The 6,372-nt window shown below is 29.9% G+C and overlaps 1 pseudogene; it reads right to left on the reverse strand.

Moving 5' to 3' along the window:
• Nucleotides 1-454: 454 nt before the first annotated feature.
• LOC119614374 lies at nucleotides 455-4,931 on the reverse strand (annotated as a pseudogene).
• Nucleotides 4,932-6,372: the final 1,441 nt, after the last annotated feature.

A 6,372-nucleotide genomic window follows, 5' to 3' on the forward strand; every position in this document is an offset into this window, starting at 1 on the left:
AAACTACTAAAACTTTATTAGTTTTACCCAAAAAGCTCTCTATATCTTGAAAAATAAACAAATTTGCAGAAAAAGCTGTAAATATGTTAAGCTTTAGCATTAAAGTTTGAACTTTCGACTTGACTTTACAAAGTCGAATATAAACATTTGTTCAGATTTTGTATATACTAAATTTAGCTTTAAAGCTTGAAGATTGTCAACTACTTTTTGGAAATTCTATGGCTTCAAGCTTTTGCTAAACTCTTGAAAAGGCTTTTGTTTACTAAAAATTTTACATTAAGAGTTAGCTAGAAAGCTAGACATTGCATAGCTATTTCTAAAGCTTTTAGCAAAAAGCTCTTGTTAGAAACATATCAATTTTAAAGATTTTAACACTAAGAATTAGCTTTGAGCTAGCTAAGCTCTAATAAAACTTTTCATAATTCTAAGTCTTCAAATATTTTATTAAAGCTTAAAGCTTTCGCCACCAAAAATTAAAATCTTTAAAAAGTCATAACAATATTATAGAATTCTATAACATGAAATGTTTGCTTAAAGCTCATTTCCGATTGTAACTTAATCGTTACTGAAAACGAAAAGTCAGTTTAACTTTGTATCCGTAAATGTGCCTTTAAAGCTTTAGAAAGATTGTATTAAAATCAAATATTTAATATAAATTCATTAAATGTAATACTTCAGCTTTAGTAAAATTTTTTGAATTGAAAATTTTTCATAAAATTAAAAGCTTTTTACTATGGGAATTAGTTTTTAAGTTACACTAAATTGTTAGAAACATTATCATAACATAAAAAGCTTTTAACTTTAGGAATTAGCTTTCCAGCTAGACTAAATTGTAAGGAACATTTTCTGTTGCAAACTTTAGAAAGCTTTTAATATAAAGAAATATTTTATAAAAATTTATTTCATATTTTATTAAAATGTTTATGCAATCTTGTAAAATTGTAGTTTTTTTTGAAATGTTTATAATAGTAAAAGCTTTTGACATCAAGTATTAGCTTTTAAGCTGATCTAAGCTTTGAGAATTCCATGTGTTGAAGATTTTACTAGAAACTTTAAAAAGTTCTTGTTAAAAACAAAATTATTTCATATTTTATTAAAGCTTTAGGGAAACTTGAGATATGTATTTCAACTTTTTTAAAGTATTTGTTTCTCCGTTAATCTAACTTAAGTCCAATATTCTAAAATGTTATACATATACATACATTATAAATATAACAGTTTACAAAATATAAAACTTTATGTATATAACAGATTATAGGTATATTTTCTCCATTTTACAAAAAGCTTTTTTCCACTGGTTTTAAACTTTACTAAAAACTTGTCAATATACATTCACACAAAATGTTACTGCTTTCCAATGTTAACATTGTTGAAAAGCTTTACCAAACTGCTGTCATCCCACTTAAACCAAAAGCTTTTTACATTTCTGTTAAACTCAATAAACAGTTTAAATTTAACTCCTCCTCTCTACCAACAAAATGTTAACTAACATCAATATATGTTAACACTTTTTTCACACACTTATCTTACTTATCAACAACTAATTACTTAAATAACCAATAAATACTTGTCTTGTGTCGTCCACTTACCAGAATTTTTGTTACCAATTTCTCTTGTCATTTCTTCGGTACGATTTTTAAACTTTTCTGTAATGCGATATTGAGCAAAAGTCATATTTTCATTACGCATTTGTTTGCCCAGACTGGTCATCATGAGGTAACAGGTATGTTGACCAGCAACATTACGTTGACCATCAGCATCGTAAAAGAAAATGGAACGTGACCATTTGTGTCTGTGTAGAAGAGAGAATAATTAATATTTATAAGTATTTCAATTTAATAGTTATTAATTTTATCTAACCTTTTCATTACCGATATTGTTAGTTCTGATATGGATTCAAAACTTAACATACCCGTACGCAATAGCATATAAAATTCATCCGAACATTTAGTTTTGGGTTTTTCAAAATCAAATGTGGAACCACCCACTGATATGAGGGGTGTGCCATTGCTATTGAAGTACTTGGCTATACGGCCAACAGCAGCTGGAAAATAAATTAGATTGGTTGTTATTGGAAATGCTTTGATAGATAAAATATATACATTTGTATTTCTAACTGATCGTTTAATACTGATCGATAAATTTTCAGTAGAAAAGTTTCTGATCTCCAACTTGTCTATAGAAACTTTACTGATCGTTAACTTTTCTATTAAAAACTTACTAATCGTCAACTTTTCTATTGAAAACTTACTGATCATCAACTTTTCTATAGAAAACTTACTGATCATCAACTTTTCTATAGAAAACTTACTGATCATCAACTTTTCTATAGAAAACTAAACTGATCATCAACTTTTCTATAGAAAACAAAACTGATCATCAACTTTTCTATAGATAACTGAACTTATCGTAAACTTTTCTACAGACAACTTACTGATCGTCAACTTTTTTATAGAAAACTGAATTAATCGTTAACTTTTCTATAGAAAACTGGTGCGATCGTGAACTTTTCTATAGAAAACTGAACTAATCGTCAACTTTTCTATGGACAACTTACTGATCGTGAACTTTTCTATAGAAAACAGAACTGATCGTCAACTTTTCTATAGAAAACTGATCTGATCGTAAACTTTTCTATAGAAAACTAAACTGATCGTGAACTTTTCTGTGGAAAACTAAACTGAACATTTCTATGGAAAACATGGCTGATCATCAACTTTTCTCTAGAAAACTAAGCTGATCGTCAACTTTTCTATGGAAAACTGAACTGATCGTCAACTTTTCTATAGAAAACTGAACTGATTGTCAACTTTTTTTATAGAAAATTGAACTTATCGTCAACTTTTCTATAGAAAACTGAACTGATCGTCAACTTTTCTATGGAAAACTGAACTGATCGTCAACTTTTCTATAGAAAACTGAACTGATTGTCAACTTTTTTTACAGAAAATTGAACTTATCGTCAACTTTTCTATAGAAAACTGAACTGATCGTCAACTTTTCTATAGAAAACTTAACTGATCGTCAATTTTTCTATAAAAACCTGAAATGATCGTAAACTTTTCCATGGAAAACTTACTGATCGTAAACTTTTCTATAGAAAACTGAACTGATCACCAACTGAATTGATCGTCAAATTTTCTATAGGAAACTATACTGATCGTCAACTATTCTATAGAAAACTGAACTGATCGTTAACTTTATATAGAAAACTGAACTGATCGTTAACTTTTATATAGAAAACTGAACTGATCGTTAACTTTTAAATAAAAAACAGAACTGATCGTCAACTTTTCTATAAAAAAACTGAACTGATCGTCAACTTTTCTATAGAAAAACTGAACTGATCGTCAACTTTTCTATAGAAAACTGAACTGATCGTCAACTTTTCTATAGAAAACTGAACTGATCGTCAACTTTTCTATAGAAAACTGAACTGATCGTCAACTTTTCTATAGAAAACTGAACTGATCGTCAACTTTTCTATAGAAAACTGATCTGATCGTAAACTTTTCTTTTAAAAATTGAACTGATCGTCAACTTTTCTACAGAAAATTTAACTGATCGTCAACTTTTCTATAGAAACTAAACTGATCGTCAACTTTTCTATAGAAAACTGAACTGATCGTCAACTTTTCTATAGAAAACTGAACTGATCGTCAACTTTTCTATTGAAAACTTACTGATCATCAACTTTTCTATAGAAAACTAAACTGATCGTCATCTTTTCTATAGAAAAGTTACTGATCGTCATCTTTTCTATAGAGATGTTGCTGATCGTCTACATTTCTGTACAAAAGTTACTGATCGTCAACTAAATATATAAATAAAATATGTCCAAATTGGGTATATTTTTGTATAGAAAATTTAGCCAAATTAGGCATATTTCCTTATTGGTCATTATCCTTTCAAATTTTAAGTGTAATACTGCTAAATTACATTTAATTTACAACCAATTCGATTGATTTATCACTCACCACCCCACCCCCCTTTAACTCACCTAATGAATAATCACAAACGGGTCCGAAAAACACGTGCGAACAATTCTTCACTATCCCATCCATAGCCTTAACAGCAGCAAAAGCTGCATCACATTTATCATCCTGCGGCATCCAATCGAATTGTATGTATGACGGCAACAAACCACTGGCATGTATACGTTGCTCTGCCACTTGTAAAATGGGTACGACACGTTTCAAATGATGCCACGTAACCATCATCGTCGGGCATCAGAACAAGAGCACGTATTGTACAATTGTAATCGGCGGGAAAAAAGTTTGTCAATGTCACATTATTTGTTGCTAATACAGTTGATTGATAATTATTATTGTTGTTGATGTTATCCGGCGTCGACCAGATGGGTTGACATATTGCCTCACATGAACGACTGGGTTCATAGCGACAACTGGCCTCTACCAGATGTTGCGGCAATTGGATAACGGTGAGAAGTAAGAGTAGAGTATTTACAAAGTAAAAGAGATCTGGAAAATATGATGACATTTTATAAGAACAATTTAGGAGCATTTTCTGTGGGGGAGGACAAGGAGCCGAAGTTTGCTGCTGTTGCTGAAGGCATTGAGTAAGACATGTTTTATTTGCTGTTGGGTAATGATGTGTATAATAAAGTTGCTGCTGCTGTTGTGTACTTTTAAATTGTTTACAATATAAAATGCTAATAATACTGTTTAGGAATTTATTGTTTGTGTTGCTGTTGTTGCTGCTGCCATTGTTGTTGTTGTTGTATTTAGTTAGCTGGCAATCATTACTGTTGTCATTGTTATTAGGAAATCCCTTGCATTTGCAATTTAAATTTGTTTCTACTGTAGTTGTAGCTGTAGTTTTTTTTGTTCGTATTTGTTTATTGCAATTTCTTGGTTTTATGCAAATATTTATTTCTTCCTTGGCACTTTCTCTATCTTCCTTTACATATTTGTCCGTATCCCTCGCCTTGCTTTGCCTCGTCCACAAATGTCATTTCTAGTATTTATAGCAGCATTATATTTGTCTTGTTTACATTTTCTACAACAAGATGCTGTTGCAGCATCATCATCTTCTCCAGCTCCTCCACAATCTCGTTTATAAAATGTTTGTGTGTCTGCTGTATGTGTGACTTGTGCAATGACCCTTAATGTTTTAGTTACTTTTGTTTCCATTTGATTTGCAACAAAGTTGTAGTCTCAGCATATTGAGGTCTATAACTTGCCTCCTGCATAATCTTCCTTTTTCCTTACACAAAACTATGTTTGTAAAGATGTGTTCATAAGTTTTACTGTGTTCACCACTACATTTAAATTGAGGAAATAAAGGTTTTTTGCTTTCTATTTTTGTATATTGAAAACTTTGTTGTTTGTTATAAATTATTTCTTTTGAAATTTTGTTGTGCCAAGTTTACATTTGAAAGGGGTTGCACTCAATTAATGTTGCATGTAAAAACTTTTTTTTTGCATATTTTTGTTATATTTTTTTTTTTTATTTATGGTTTTACATCATCAGTTCATATGTTTTGGTGGCTCGAAAAACAAAAAGCTAAAAATCACCAGAAAACCTCATATTGGCAGGTGTAGCTTAGATCCTTATGTTATTAAAGGGGGAAGGGCACAGGTTATAGTTTTTAGATTTTTGAACTTTTGTTATTTTTGCCAGTTTTTCCTGCAATGAAAGCAAACGGAAAGAAAAATGAAAATATTTCATTTCAGCATTTGTGTGGTAATAAACTATGTAATTAAATTTAACTACAGTCAGTGATTAAAAATGTAAAAACTTTAGCAAAACCCAAAAGCTATAACTGTTTTTAAATCCTAAAATAAGAAATGCAAATATTTTGGCCGATTATTATGTCTCCGTTTTCACTTACAGATCATACAAATACAGATCTATAGAAAATTCACTGATCGCCAACTTTTTAAACAAAACTCACAGATCGTCAACATTCTTTAGAAAACTCATCGATCAAGTCAAATTGTTTAAAGAAAGCTAACTGATCTTTAAATGTTATATACAAAACTAACTGATCGTAAACTTTTCTATAGAAATCATAACTGATGGTCAATTTTTATATAGAAAGTATAACCGATCGTCTATTTTTATATAGAAAATATAATAAATCGTTCTATGGAAAATATAACTGATCCTCAGTTTTTTATAGAAAACATAGCTGATCGTCTGTTTTCTATAGAAAATTTAACTGATTGTGAACTTTTCTATAGAAAACTAGACTGATCATAAACTTTTCTATACAAAACTATATCGATCGTCAACTTTTCCATAGAAAACTAAACTGATCGTCAATTTTTCTATAGAAAACTAAACTGATCGTCCACTTTTCTATAGAAAACTTGACTGATCGTCAACTTTTCTATAGAAAACTTGACT

Source organism: Lucilia sericata, unplaced genomic scaffold (assembly GCF_015586225.1).
Source record: "Lucilia sericata isolate MDLA Ls3-8-SP2 unplaced genomic scaffold, ASM1558622v1 Contig002834F_arrow, whole genome shotgun sequence".
NCBI lineage: Eukaryota > Metazoa > Arthropoda > Insecta > Diptera > Calliphoridae > Lucilia > Lucilia sericata.